Here is a 15,828-nt window from a genome sequence, read left to right on the forward strand (position 1 = left end):
CCTTGACCAGACAGACTTTTGTTTGCAAAGTAATGTCTCTGCTTTTGAATATGCTATCTAGGTTGGTCATAACTTTCCTTCCAAGGAGTAAGCGTCTTTTAATTTCATGGCTGCAGTCACCATCTGCAGTGATTTTGGAGACCAAAAAAATAAAGTCTGACACTGTTTCCACTGTTTCCCCATCTATTTTCCATGAAGTGATGGGACCAGATGCCATGATCTTCGTTTTCTGAATGCTGAGCTTTAAGCCAACTTTTTCACTCTCCTCTTTCACTTTCATCAAGAGGCTTTTTAGTTCCTCTTCACTTTCTGCCATAAGGGTGGTGTCATCTACATATCTGAGGTTATTGATATTTCTCCTGGCAATCTTGATTCCAGCTTGTGCTTCCTCCAGCCCAGCATTTCTCATGATGTACTCTGCATAGAAGTTAAATAAGCAGGGTGACCATATACAGACTTGATGTACTCCTTTTCCTATTTGGAACCAGTCTGTTGTTCCATGTCCAGTTCTAACTGTTGCTTCCTGATGTGCATACAGGTTTCTCAAGAGGCAGTTCAGGTGGTCTGGTATTCCCATCTCTTTCAGAATTTTCCACAGTTTATTGTGATCCACACAGTCAAAGGCTTTGGCATAGTCAATAAAGCAGAAATAGATGTTTTTCTGGAACTCTCTTGCTTTTTCGGTAGGTGTTCCGAAAGGGCATCAGAGGGCAGACACACTGAAACAATAATCACAGAAAACTAGCCGATCTGATCACATGGACCACAGCCTTGTCTAACTCAATGAAATTAAGCCATACCATGTGGGGCCACCCAGGATGGCCAGGTCATGGTGGAGAGGTCTGACAGAATGTGGTCCACTGGAGAAGGGAATGGCAAACCACTTCAGTATTCTTGCCTTGAGAACCCCATGAACAGTATGAACAGGCAAAATGATAGGATACTGAAAGAGGAACTCCCCAGGTCAGTAAGTGCCCAATATGCTACTGGAGATCAGTGGAGAAGTAACTCCAGAAGGAATGAAAGGTTGGGGCCAAAGCAAAAACAATACCCAACTGTGGATGTGACTGGTGATAGAAGCAAGGTCCGATGCTGTAAAGAGCCATATTGCATAGGAACCTGGAATGTTAGGTCCATGAATCAAGGCAAATTGGAAGTGGTCAAACAGGAGATGGCAAGAGTGAACATCAACATTCTAGAAATAGCGAACTAAAATGGACTGGAATGGGTGAATTTAACTCAAATGACCATTATATCTACTACTGTGGGCAGGAATCCCTTAAAAGAAATGGAGTAGCCATCATGGTCAACAAAAGAGTCCGAAATGCAGTACTTGGATGCAGTTTCAAAATCTGTTCGTTTCCAAGGCAAACCATTCAATGTTCACTTTGGGTTCTGGCGAATAGAAATCCTTTCCTTACCTGCCTCCCTATACTAAATTTCTTCCCTAGGCTCCAGAGCCTCTGAAAACAGCCTCACACTGTCTTCCTTGTTCCTCTCTGAGAGGCTGCATGACACTAGGCTCCAGGAGAAAAGATGCTTCATCATAGAAATGGAGGATAGATATACTGGTGAAAAGGGAGGAGATAAAGCAGAGGAGAGACAGTTATCTGGACTAGAAAACTTCACTGTGTTTGGCTATCAGGATCCATCTACCTGGACACACGACATAAGAGAACTGAAGATGGCATCTTGCAGGTGGGATGGGAAATATGAATGCCTTGAGGAAGGGTTATTCATATTAATTGAGTGTTTGCTATGTGCCAGACATTTTATAAATGTCGTCTTCAATACTTCTAACTACCATTTAGTGGAGGTGTTTGCTTTAATTTACAGTTGGGGCGATTGTGGCTTTGAAGAGTCTAGGAGACCAACTCAAGATTCGTGCAATGAGCAAGCAGCAAGACAAGGTTCTAAATCCGTATCTGCCTTTCAGCACAGGTGAAATCTCTCTGTGTTCTTCTACCTTGAAGAATGGAAACCTCTTAGGGTTTCTAAGTGGACTTAGTTTTATAAGTGGACTTCCCTGGTGGCTCAGAAAGTAAAGAATCTGCCAGCAATGCTGGAGACCCTGGTTTGATCCTTGGGTCAGGAAGATCCCCTAGAGAAGGGAATGGCTATCCAGTTCAGTATTCTTGCCTGGAGAATTCCATGGATAGAGGAACCTGGTGGTCCATGGGGTTGCAGAGTCAGATATGACTGAGCAACTAACACACACACAGGGAGTAAGTGCTCACTGCAGGTAGGCAACGATTGAAATGAAATTTTTTTTTAAGTACAGAGTAATTTGATTGGTAATTTGGATTTTCTATCCACAAGAATTCTTTGATAGAGAATAAATTAAAGGAAATGATGAGGCTTCTGTTCCTATTATGTTGAACACCACTTTAAATTATTTTGAACACCACTGCAGATGATGTATCAACAGAAATGAGCCTCCTCTATCTGGCCTTTGATGTTCACATTGTAAGTCAGGTTTACACGAGGCTTCCTTTTAATCTCATAGGTTGGACACATTCAGATGTTCTCTGAGCATCATGTAAACTGGTGCAGAGGGTCAATCCCTAGCAAGTACAGGGATGTCGTCTCAGGACTCTTTCATCTTTAAGGGTAAAAAAATATTTCTTCCAAGTAGGAAGGGTAGAAGAAATCACCTCCTGGAAATTCAAAATTTATCACACACATAGATTAGGGTCCTTGTTAGTTTTCAAAATAATGAAAATTTCATTTATACCCATAAACTGTCTATAGCCAAGAAAGGGGCACTCAGTTAAAAAAATTCCCTGGCTTTCCATATTTTAACAGTTTTGATAGCTGAGTTTTCCTCTTGTGGTTTCTAAGCACACATCACCCACAGTCCTAAAACAACTACCATCACCCAGCTTTTTTGTTTGTTTTCTTTTCCGGAAATAAAGGAAAAATACAGAAGTCCAATTCAGCAAGTACTGAAATCAAATATCCACTGAACTTTGTTCCCAACAAGTAAACCCCTTATCAGTCTCTTGCAGAGATTCTAAAATGCTTATCTCGATAGACCCGATTATGGGGCTGACCCACTCTCAATGCTGAGTAGGAATCAAACGGGCATTCTCTTCTGTCAGCAAGCCCCGCTTTGCGATCCAGATAAATCAATTAATGGGATGCAGAGCCGCTGTCCTGCCTTTCTCTTCCCCATACTTCCCTCCCCCAGCTCCCTCGGACTTCTCAGTCCCCCGTTTAATACCATCTAAGAGTCCTTATTTACAAGAGGGCTTGTGCAGGTGCAAGCTTTCAGGCCAGCAGCCCAGGAGCAATTGTCCCCTCTGCCCTTCCAGCTCCAGGCCCCCCTCTTTGTGAGGCACTTTTCTTTTCTCTGCTTTTCAGACAGAAAAAAATGCCCCTCAGCAGCTCATCTAATCGGATTATGCTAATTTGTACTTCATGAACCTAAACAGCATAACTAGATCTGCAGAGAGCTAGGGCCAGGAAGAGAGGGACAACGACTTTGTCGGTAAACCTACCTCGCAAAAGTGCCAAAAGAAAGTACATCATGTGTTCAGTCACAGAAATCTGCTAGTCCGGAGAGCCCACCGAACTCTTGACAGCTGAGAGTGCCCAGTAGCCGGCTGTGTTCGAAACAGAAAAGGCAAGGCAGCACAGTGAAGGCACAATGAGGACTACAATGTCAAGGCTGTTTGCCCCTGTTGTAAAGAAAGTTTCCTCTTCCTCCTTCCCAACTTACTCACATTTACCCTCTTGGCAACTCAATATATCAGGTTAGAAGCTGAAGCCAGGTGGTACAGTTCAACAAACATTTATTGGCACCTACAGCCTCTTAAGGATGACAGTTGTGGTCCTGTCTTCCTTGGACTGGGAGGTGCAAAAGTGTCTAACACTTAACTCCTGCCTTCAAAATGTGCACTCTGGTAGAGAAAGATACTCAAGGTATGGAAATTAGAAAACACCTCAATGAGGCAATTGCTATTCCTGTATTTGTTCTCTGCCTTGTGTTTGCTGACTCCACTAGGGGCATCTTCTGGAATCTTCCACACCTGATTTTAAAAATAATTGATGTTCATTTAAAGCTTTATGTTTATTCAAAATATAGAAGTATATAATTTAATCTTCATAATGGACAGTGAGATCAACAAAACTGGTATTTTCAAGCCCATTTTCAAGTGTCAAAAATTCTCCAAGCCAGGCTTCAGCAATACGTGAACTGTGAACTCCCTGATGTTCAAGCTGGTTTTAGAAAAGGCAGAGGAACCAGAGATCAAATTGCCAACATCTGCTGGATCATGGAAAAAACAAGAGAGTTCCAGAAAAACATCTATTTCTGCTTTCTTGACTATGCCAACGCCTTTGACTGTGTGGATCACAATAAACTGTGGAAAATTCTGAAAGAGATGGGAATACCAGACCACCTGACCTGTCTCTTGAGAAACCTATATGCAGGTCAGGAAGCAACAGTTAGAACTGGACATGGAACAACAGACTGGTTCCAAATGGGAAAAGGAGTACATCAAGACTGTATATTGTCACCCTGCTTATTTAACTTCTATGCAGAGTACATCATGAGAAACGCTGGACTGGAAGAAACACAAGCTGGAATCAAGATTGCCGGGAGAAATATGAATAACCTCAGATATGCAGATGACACCACCCTTATGGCAGAAAGTGAAGAGGAACTAAAAAGCCTCTTGATGAAAGTGAAAGAGGAGAGTGAAAAAGTTGGCTTAAAGCTCAACATTCAGAAAATGAAGATCATGGCATCCAGTCCCATCACTTCATGGGAAATAGATGGGGAAACAGTGGAAACAGTGTCAGACTTTATTTGTTGGGGCTCCAAAATCACCACAGATGGTGACTGCAGCCATGAAATTAAGAGACGCTTACTCCTTGGAAGGAAAGTTATGACCAACCTAGATAGCATATTCAAAAGCAGGGACATTACTTTGCCAACTAAGGTCCGTCTAGTCAAGGCTATGGTTTTTCCTGTGGTCATGTATGGATGTGAGAGTTGGACTGTGAAGAAGGCTGAGCACCAAAGAATTGATGCTTTTGAACTGTGGTGTTGGAGAAGACTCTTGAGAGTCCCTTGGACTGCAAGGAGATCCAACCAGTCCATTCTGAAGGAGATCAACCCTGGGATTTCTTTGGAGGGAATGATGCTGAAGCTGAAACTCCAGTACTTTGGCCACCTCATGCGAAGAGTTGACTCATTGGAAAAGACTCTGATGCTGGGAGAGATTGAGGGCAGTAGGAGAAGGGGACGACCAAGGATGGGATGGCTGGATGGCATCACAGACTCAATGAACATGAGTCTGAGTGAACTCCGGGAGATGGTGATGGACAGGGAGGCCTGGCGTGCTGCGATTCATGAGGTCGCAGAGAGTTGGACACGACTGAGCGACTGAACTGAACTGAACTGAACTGAAAGGAGTCAATCTAAGGAGAATCCTCCAGTTAATAACTTGAGCTTCTGAGTCCAAATCCAGTGTGCTCCCTGCCCCCAACCCCTGCATGCTGCTTCACATTGGCTTCACACTGCCTCACATGCTACCTCAAGTTGACTTACATTCTGTAAGACTGTAAACAAAACATTAACTTTTATACTAATGGCTTCAAAAAAGCTTCACGTATTGTGAAATTGGAAAAGCCAATTTGAATTTTTAAATAGGTAAGTGAAATTGTTCTAGAATAATCTAAACAAGTGTTTTCAAGTAACTTCGACTCATTTTTAGCCCTTAACTTTCCTGCCACTGTTCTTCTATATTTATACCATTCACTTTCCTCCTTTCTTGGTCAAGACATAGTCAAATGCTGCCTGAATTGGTCTCTTCTACAGATTCAGGAGTCTGACCCTTTCACACATCAAGTTCTTGCTGCCTAGGTAGTTAGTACTCAGCCCTTGAGCTTGTTAGTTTCTAAACTGGTTACACACTCTTGGGTGATGAAGTCCCAGCTGTTGTAGCTATATTCTCTGGAGATTGCCACATACCTGTCTCTATCATAACTTTCTCTAATTTCAAAGCCCTCATTCCCTCTGGGATCTCACACTGAGTTCCGGTATCTGATCTGAGAGATGCTTATAATTCACGTCCATTTACAGAGTTGAAAACATCGAGTGTCCTGAAATTAATGAATGATTGAGGCCTTCTCAGTTCACATGCTCATTTCACCACACCTCCCTCTCCATCACCCCTAAAGTAGCCTAAATATGCAGCAGTAATGTTTCCATCAAGAGAAGAAAAGCAAAGCATGTTTCATCTCTGCTGTCCTTTTTCTCCCACCTTCTGTCCCCTCTCTTTGCTGTTTTTAATACCTAAAAATTTATTCTTATACTCTTATAGCCTCAGATCCTCATTAGGATGGAATGTGGGAGGCAGAGTTGAATATTTCAGATGTGTTTAAATAAATCATTTCTTGCCACAAAAATGTTATTCTTACTCAATTTACAATTTATTTAAGGTAGATTTCTTTTGGCCTGAAAATTTTTCACCAGTATTTTTGAATACATTTCCTTATACAGTTGAATATTATAGGCCAATTTCAGACTTCCTTTTGCTAGTAGTTTAATAGCCAGCAATCTAAAAAATAATGAATATGTAAACATATTAACCTTGGCGTTAATTTAGCTGCAAATGGCCTTTTTTTCACCACTATTGGATTTTTTTTTAAAGTTTTAAAATGCTTTATTGCTAAAAAAAAAAAAAATTAACCGTCATCTGAGCCTTCAATGAGCTGTGACATCAAAGATCAGTGATCACAGATCAGCATAACAAATATACAATAATGCAAAAATGTGAAATATTGCAATTACCAAAAGGTGACACAAAGATATGAAGTGAGCAGATGCTGTTGGAAAAATGGTGCTGATAGACTTGCTGGATACAGGTTACCACTAACGTTCAATTTTTAAAAAACAACATTTGCAAAGCACAGTAAAGCAAAGCATGACAAAACCAGGTATTCCTATATTCCTTATCTTCCTCAGTCAGTCAGTTCAGTCACTCATTCGTGTCTCTTTGTGACCCTATGGACTCCAGCACACCAGGCTTCCCTGTCCATCACCAACTCCCGGAGCTCCCTCATGTCCGCTGAGTCGGTGATGCTATCCAACCATCTCATCCTCTGTCATCCCTTTCTCCTGCTGCCTTTAATCCTTCCCAGCATCAGGGTCTTTTCTAATGAGTCAGTTCTTCGCCTCAGGTGGCCAAAGTATTGGCGTTTCAGCTTCAGCATCAGTCCTTCCAAAGAACACCCCGGGCTGATCTCCTTTAGGATTGACTGCTTGGATCTCCTTGCAGTCCAAGAGACTCTCAAGAGTCTTCTCCAACACCACAGTTCAAAGGCATCAATTCTTCAGCACTCAGCTTTCTTTATAGTCCAACTCTAACATCCATACATGGCCACTGGAAAAACCATAGCTTTGACTAGACGGACCTTTGTTGGCAAAGTAATGTCTCTGCTTTTTAATATGCTGTCTAGGTTGGTCATAACTTTTCTTCCAAGGAGCAAGCATCTTTTAATTTCATGGCTGCAGTCACCATCTGCAGTGATTTTGGGGCCTCAAAATATAAACTCTGTCACTGTTTCCATTGTTTCCCCATCTATTTGCCATGAAGTGATGGAAACAGATGCCATGATCTTCGTTTTCTGAATATTTAGTTTCAAGCCAACTTTTTCACTCTCCTCTTTCACTTTCATCAAGAGGCTCTTTAGTTCTTGCTTTCTGCCATAAGGGTGGTGTCATCTGTATATCTGAAGTTATTGATATTCTCCTGGCAATCTTCATTCCAGCCTGTGCTTCATCCAGCCTGGCATTTCTTATGATGTACTCTGCATATAAGTTAAATTAGAGGGTGACAATATACAGCCTTGAGGTACTTCTTTCTCTCTTTGGAACCAGTCTGTTGTTCCATGTCCATTTCTAACTGTTGCTTCCTGACCTGCATACAGGTTTCTCAAAAGGCAGGTCAGGTGGGCTGGTATTCCCATTTCTTTAAGAATTTTCGAGTATGTTGTGGTCCCCACAGTCAAAGGCTTCGGTGTAGTCAATAAAGCAGAAGTAGATGTTTTTCTGGAACTCTCTTGCTTTTTTAGTGATCCAACAGATGTTGGCAATTTGATCTCTGGTTCCTCTGCCTTTTCTAAATCCAGCTTAAACATCTGGAAGTTCATGGTTCACATACTGTTGAACATACATTCACATACTGTTGAACATACAAGACCAAGAGCTAGCTGTGGCTCAGAACTCCTTACTGCAAAATTCAGACTTAAATTGAAGAAAGTAGGGAAAACCACTGACTTCCCTGGTGGTTCAGATGGTAAAACGTCTGTCTACAATGAGGGAGACCCGAGTTCGATCCCTGGGTCGGGAAGATCTGCTGGAGAAGGAAATGGCAATCCACTCTAGTACTATTGCCTGGAAAATCCCATGGACAGAGGAGCCTGGTAAGCTACAGTCCATGGGGTTGCAAAGAGTCGGACATGACTGAGCGACTTCACTTACTTAGGGAAAACCACTAGACCATTCAGGTATGACCTAAATCAAATCCCTTATGATTATACAGTGGAAGTGACAAATTGATTCAAGGGATTAGTTAGGCAGAGTACCTGAAGAACTATGGACGGAGGTTCATGAAATTGTACAGGAGGCAGTGATCAAGACCATACCTAAGAAAAAGAAATGCGAAAAGGCAGAACGGTTGTCTGAGGAGGCCTTATAAATAGCTGAGAAAAGAAGAGGCTAAAGGCGAAAGAGAAAAGGAAAGATATTCCCATTTGAATGCAGAGTTCCAAAGAATAGCAAGGAGAGATAAGAGAGCCTTCCTCAGTGATCAATGCAAAGAAATAGAGGAAAACAATAGAATGGGAAAGACTAGAGATCTCTTCAAGAAAATTAGAGATACCAGGGAAACATTTCATGCAAAGATGGGCTTGATAAAGGACAGAAATGGTATGGACCTAACAGAAGCAGAAGATACTACAAAGAGGTGGCAAGAATGCACAGAAGTACTATACAAAAAAAGATCTTCATGACCCAAATAACCACGATGGTGTGATCACTCACCTAGAAGAGCCAGACATCCTGGAATGGGAAGTCAAGTGAGCCTTAGGAAGCATCACTACGAACAAAGCTAGTGGGGTGATGGAATTCCAGTTGAGCTTTTAATCTTTGGTATTCTGTTAGTTTCGCAATTATGTATGTCAGCATAGGTTTTCATTTACGGTATAATTCTGGTTGGAATTTTCAAATCTGGGTCCTCTCCCACCACGCTACATCCACTCATTCACTGTTTTTTATTTTTTGTTCATTTTGAACTCTTACTAGATGTATGGTGGACTCCCTATATTGATTTTTTTATTTTACAGCTTTTCTCTTATTTGTCTTTTTACCTTTTCTTACATTTTCCTTTTTAAAAATTTATTTATTTTTTAATTGAGGGATAACTGCTTTATAGAATTTTGTTGTTTTCTGTCAAACCTCAACATGAAGCCCTATTGGATTTTTACTGCTCCATTCTTTCATCAAATTCTTATAACGTACTAAGGACTAGAGGTTAGGTTTGATGTGGGTTGAAGTCTTGGGACTTTGCCAAGGTGACTGCCTTGACTTCATTCAAATCAAGTACTACAGACATAGCTTTGTTAAAAAGATGACTTCTTTATGAAAATTGTAGCAATAATAGATTTTTTTAACCTAGAAGATTAAAAAATTTGACTAAGATTAAGAAATCTTGTTGAATAGAAAATGCTTAAAGTTAGATATTCATAAGATATACTAAGAGAAAATCATTACTGATTTCATGCTGGCAGTTTTTCCCCTATGTTTTGCGTAGATCTCAGGATTTCTTAAAGCCAGACTCCAGCAAATCTCTGAATGTGGAAAACTGTGAATGAGCCTCTCCTCTCCAGTTAAACAGCAGGGGATATACTCTCTAAGAGGTGCTAGTGCAAAAACAGGAAAAGAGTTATGTATCAGGTTAGAATCAGTTCAGTTCAGTTCAGTTCAGTCGCTCAGTCGTGTCCGACTCTTTGCGACCCCATGAATCACAGCACGCCAGGCCTCCCTGTCCATCACCAACTCTGGAGTTCACTCAGACTCGCGTCCATCGAGTCAGTGATGCCATCCAGCCATCTCATCCTCGGTCGTCCCCTTCTTCTCCTGCCCTCAATCTCTCCCAGCATCAAAGTCTTTTCCAATGAGTCAACTCTTCGCATGAGGTGGCCAAAGTACTGGAGTTTCAGTTAAACAGCAGGGGATGTACTCTCTAAGAGGTGCTAGTGCAAAAACGGGAAAGGAGTTATGTATCAGGTTAGAATACTCAGGATACCAAAGCAAAATCCAGATATCTCTGAGTGTTTTTGCCTAGGATCATTTTCTAAGGTCACAGTGGAAATTCCCAACATAAGAATGTAAATGCAACATAAGAATCAAAGTCCACTGTCACATCTGGGATTAAAGCCAGAGAAAGTTAACCGATAGGAAAGATCAGAGGAATGACATCACCAAGAAAGTAGGCAGGAGGCTCTAGTCCTTGTCCCTCCACGTGGAAACGACAATTTAACAACCATCCATGAATACCTTCTTTAGAGCTCTGGAATCGAATGCGAGGTCACAGCATCCCATTCTATTTTCTAGTCAGAGACAATAGAAAAGACACAATGAAAGGGTAAGAAGAACAGATTCATTCTGTGCATGTCACCCTTCCCCAGGCTGGCACAGCACAATACTGAAAGAGATCCCTTTGAGTTGATCATCCATCATGGGGGAAGGAGAGGGCAAAGTGAGAGCCTGACTTCCTCTGCCTTTCAGACTGCAATTTGGGAGGCCCTTTTCTGTCACGCTTCACCCAAAACCCTGAGAGAATTGACAAGGCTAGATCTCTGGGAAGTCGCTAAGAACAAAGAAAAGGGATGCACAGATCTCGGCTGCTGCCTTGCAACACCCAGTAGCAAGCAGACCGCTCTTGATCCCTGGGACCAGGTCCATCTGCCTGTGGACCCCCACCAGCCAGCCCATGAAGAATCTCTGGCTGGGCTAACTGGTGAAGGGCTTTCCCTCCACCTTGTCAGGGCTTTACCTGACAAGCCCTCCCTAACAAGTCTATAGAAACTGGAAAAAGATGACAGGTTCTTCAAATGTGCAAACAGCAGTGGAAGGCTGCAAGGACCATGAACAAATACCACCAAAGGAACAAAATCAAGCTCCAATAACTGACCCTAAAGAAGTGGAGACCTATGGACTGCCTGACAGAGAATTCAAAACAATCTTCTTAAAGAAGTCAGTTAGCATAAGAGAACACAGATAGACAACTAAACAAAATCTGAAAATCAATACATGAACACAACAAAAAGTTATAGTAAGGGAAATCATAAAAAAGAGCCAAACAGAATTCTAGAGCTAAAGAATGCAGTGACTGTAAAGCAATTATACTGCAATAAAATGAAAAAAAAAAGAGAGAATACAATGGTTGAACTGAACATTTCAATAGAAATATTCAACAGTAGACCAAATCAAGCAGCAGGAAGAATAAAAAAGCTCAAAGACATATCATTTGAAATTATCCAGTTTGAGGAACAAAAAGAAAAACGAATAGAAAATAGTGAAGAAAGCCTATAGGACTTATGGCATATCTTCAAAGAAAACAAATGTATTTGTGGTACAAGTCTCAGAAGGAAAAAAAAAAAAAAGAGAGAGAAAGAAAAGAAAACTCATTTAAAGAATAATGTCAGAGAATCCACTGATGAATGGATTAAAAAAAGGGGGTATGATGGAATATTATTCAGCTTCAAAAAAGAAAGAAACCCTACTGTTTCCTGCAACATCATGGATGAACTTTGAGGCCATCATGTTATGTAAAATAAGCCAGACATAGAGGACAAGCACTAAACAATATTGGTAACATATGGGATTTCTTTGGAGGGAATGATGCTGAACCTGAAACTCCAGTACTTTGGCCACATCATATGAAGAGTTGACTCATTGGAAAAGACTCTGATGCTGGGAGGGATTGGGGGCAGAAGGAGAAGGGGATGACAGAGGGTGAGATGGCTGGATGGCATCACTGACTCAATGGACGTGAGTCTGAGTGAACTCCGGGAGTTGGTGATGGACAGGGAGGTCTGGCGTGCTGCGATTCATGGGGTCACAAAGAGTCGGACATGACTGAGCGACTGAACTGAACTGAAGGAGGCTAAGGGCTTCCCTGGGGGTTCCAACAGTAAAGAATCTGCCTGCAATGCAGGAGACCCATGTTCGATCCCTGGGTCAGGAAAATCTCCTGGAGAAGGGACTGGCTACCCACTCTAATATTCTTGCCTGGAGAATTCCATGGACAGAGAAGCCTGAAGGGCTACCTCCATGGTGTTACAGAGTCAGAGATGACTGAGTGACTAACACAGACACACAAGGAGTCTAAAATAATCACTCATAGAAGCAGAGAATAGAATGGTGGTTGATGGGGCAGGGGGCTGAACAGGGATGTTACTAGTCCTAGGGTACAAAATTTCAGCTTCCCAGGTGACTCAGTGGTAAAGAATCTACCTATCAATTCAGGAGACACAGGAGATGTAGGCTCAATCCCTGGGTCAAGAACATCCCCTGAAGGAGGAAATGGCAACCCACTCTAGTATTCTTGTGAGAAAAATCCCATGAACAGAGGAACCTGGCGGGCTACACGCCTTTGGTGTTGCAACTGAGCATGACTTCTCAAATTTTCATTTATATAAAATGAATAATTCCTAGAGATCTACTGCAAAATTTAGAGCTTATAGTTAATAATACTTGTTATATTGCTAACAGTGTAAATATCATGTTAAGTGTTCTTATCTTACACAAATAATGAATAGGATGAGAGGAAACTTTTGAAGATAATGGACGTATTTATACATGGATTGTAGTGATGGTTTCATGGGTGTATACTTACTTTCAAGCTCATCAAATTGTTTATTAAATATGCATAGCAATTTGTATGTCAATCACGCCTCATTTTTTTTTTTTGACATAGGAAAGACCGAATAGTTATCAGATCTATGTGGCAGTTGGGTGTATTTGGGCTTCTTATAAAGATATGACTTCCCAGCCCTGTGGTTGTCTTTCATTGTTCGTAAGACCTAGCTCTCTGAACTGGTATGTGACACTGGCTTCCCACCATGGTGTTCTTTCCTGCAGCTCTATGCCAGTTCTCTGCCTAAGTAGTGGCTAGGCTTTGGAACTGTAGGAAGGTGATAATGGAAGAATCCCATATGTTTGAGGTATTATAGAAATTGGCAGCAAATTTTCCGTTTCACTCTTTGGCCATTTTCCCAATTCCCAATTCTCATCCACTAAACGCTGCAATTGCTCTGATGCTAGTGGGAGTCTTTGAACTTTTCACTATTCTGAAGGATTATTAAAGATTATCTGCTTTCTAAGCCTGGTCTTTGGTAGATGAATATGTGATGGAACAGGGGCCACAAGTGGTACCTACAGACATAGTAGTGGGCCTTACAGGGCCTTTAGTATGATGCTGGGGGCCAGCAGGGGGAGCATGTATGGAGTGCTTGGCTCATGGGTGTGTAAAAGGAGCGTGAGAAGTACTTGTTGTTCAGTCACTCAGTTGTGTCCGACTCTTTGCCACCCCACGGACTGCAGCAGGCCAGGCTTCCCTGTCCTTCGCTACCTCCCAGAGTTTGCTCAAACTCATGTCCACTGAGTCAGTGATACCATCCAACCGTCTTATCCTGTAACCCCCTTCTCTCCTCCTGCCCTCAATCATGCCCAGCATCAGAGTCTTTGGAGCTTCAGCTTCAGCATCAGTCATTCAAATGAATATTCAGGATTGATTTCCTTTAGGACTGGTTCGTTTGATTTCTTGCAGTCCAAGGGACTCTCAAGAGTCTTCTCCAACACCACAGTTCAAAAACATCAATTCTTCTGAGCTCAGGTTTCTTCATGGTCCAACTCTCACATCTGTCAATGATTACTGGAAAAGCCAGATCTTTCACTGTATAGATCTTTGTTGGCAAAGTGATATCTCTGCTTTTTAATATGCTGTCTAGGTTAGTCATACCTTTTCTTCCAAGGAGCAAGTGTCTTTTAATTTCATGGCTGCAGTCACCATCCGCAGTGATTTTGGAGCCCAAGAAAATAAAGTCTGTCACTGTTTCTATTGTTTCTCCATCTATTTGCCGTAAAATGATGGGACCAGATGCCATGAGCTTTGTTTTTTGAATGTTGAGTTTTAAGCCAGCTTTTTCACTGTCCTCTTTCACCTTCATCAAAAGGCTCTTTAGTTCTTCTTCACATTCTGCCATTAAGGTAGTGTCATCCGCATATCTGAGGTTACTGATATTTCATCCAGCAATCATGATTTCAGCTTGTGCTTCATCCAGCCAAGCATTTCGCATGATGTACCCTGCATGTAAGTTAAATAAGCAAGGTGACAACATACAGCCTTGATGTACTCCTTTCCCAGTTTTGAACCAGTCCATTGTTCCACGTCCATCTATAACTGTTGCTTCTTGACCTGCATACAGGTTTCTCAGGAGGCAGGTAAGGTGGTCTGATATTCCCATCTTTTTAAGAGTTTTCCACAGATTTTTGTGATCTTTACAATCAAAAACTTTAGCATAGTCAGATGTTTTTCTGGAATTCCCTTCCTTTTTCTATGATCCAGCAGATGCTGGCAATTTGATCTCTGGTTCCTCTGCCATTTCTAAATCCAGCTTATACATCTGGAAGTTCTCAGTTCATATATTGTCTAACACTTGGAAATGAACTGTCCAAGGAGACACATGTGCTGACAAAGCAAGAGATTTTACTGGGAAAGGGCACCTGGGCAGACAGCAGTTGGGTAAGGGAACTCAGGAGAACTGCTCTACCATGTGACTCACAGTCTTGGGTTTTATGGTGATGGGATTATTTTCCTGGTTGTCTTTAGCCAATCACCTTGACTCAGAGTCCTTTCTGGTGGTGCACACCTTGTTCAGCCAAGATGGATGCCAGTGAGAAGGATTCTGGGAAGTGGTCAGACATGTGCTGTCTCCTTTTGACCTTTTCTGAACTCTTCTGGTTGGTGGTGGCTTATTAGTTCCGTGTTCGTTACCAGGACCTCCTTTCATAAAACAGCTCATCCAAATGGTTACTATGGTGCCTGGCCAGGGTGGGCAATTTCAATCAGTGTGCTTCCCCTAACACTTCCTGTATGTTACAAACCTCCATCCATAGTTCTTCAGGCACTCTGTCTATCATATTTAATTCTTTAAATCTATTTGTCACTTCCACTGTATAATAATAAGGGATTTGATTTAGGTCATATCTGAATGGCCTAATAGTTTCCTCTACTTTCTCCAATTTAAGTCTGAATATTCAATAAGGAGCTCATGATCTGATCTACAATTATGTTCATGATGTGAGAAGGAGAGTGCTCTGCAAAGCGGAGCAAGGAACAAGACAACTGTTCCTCCACCTAATTTAAACAGAAATTGTTGCATCAGTTCATGGACTTGGACTTCTAGGAGACAGCTGTGACAAATTTTAGACTTGTAGACCAGAGTCCTGATCAAGTCCCAAGTCTTGTTTATTTAGTTGGAAGCTAGACACTCTATGAATTAATATCTGGAGATAAATATCTACTATTCAGAGACCTGATTTGCTGCCATGTGATTGGTTAGGAGCCTCCTGAAAGAAATCCTCTATTTCATAGCCAGGGATGGCAGGCAAAACACTGTGGTGTACAATATGGGGTTATGACTCTAGCGTATTTGCTAAGTAAACAGCTATTTTCCAGACTTTCTCAACCTTCTGGGTCTAGGCTAAGGGCTTATCCTCTAAGAGCTCTCATAGTGCCTTGTGCTTCC

Source organism: Capricornis sumatraensis, chromosome 6 (assembly GCF_032405125.1).
Source record: "Capricornis sumatraensis isolate serow.1 chromosome 6, serow.2, whole genome shotgun sequence".
Taxonomy (NCBI): domain Eukaryota; kingdom Metazoa; phylum Chordata; class Mammalia; order Artiodactyla; family Bovidae; genus Capricornis; species Capricornis sumatraensis.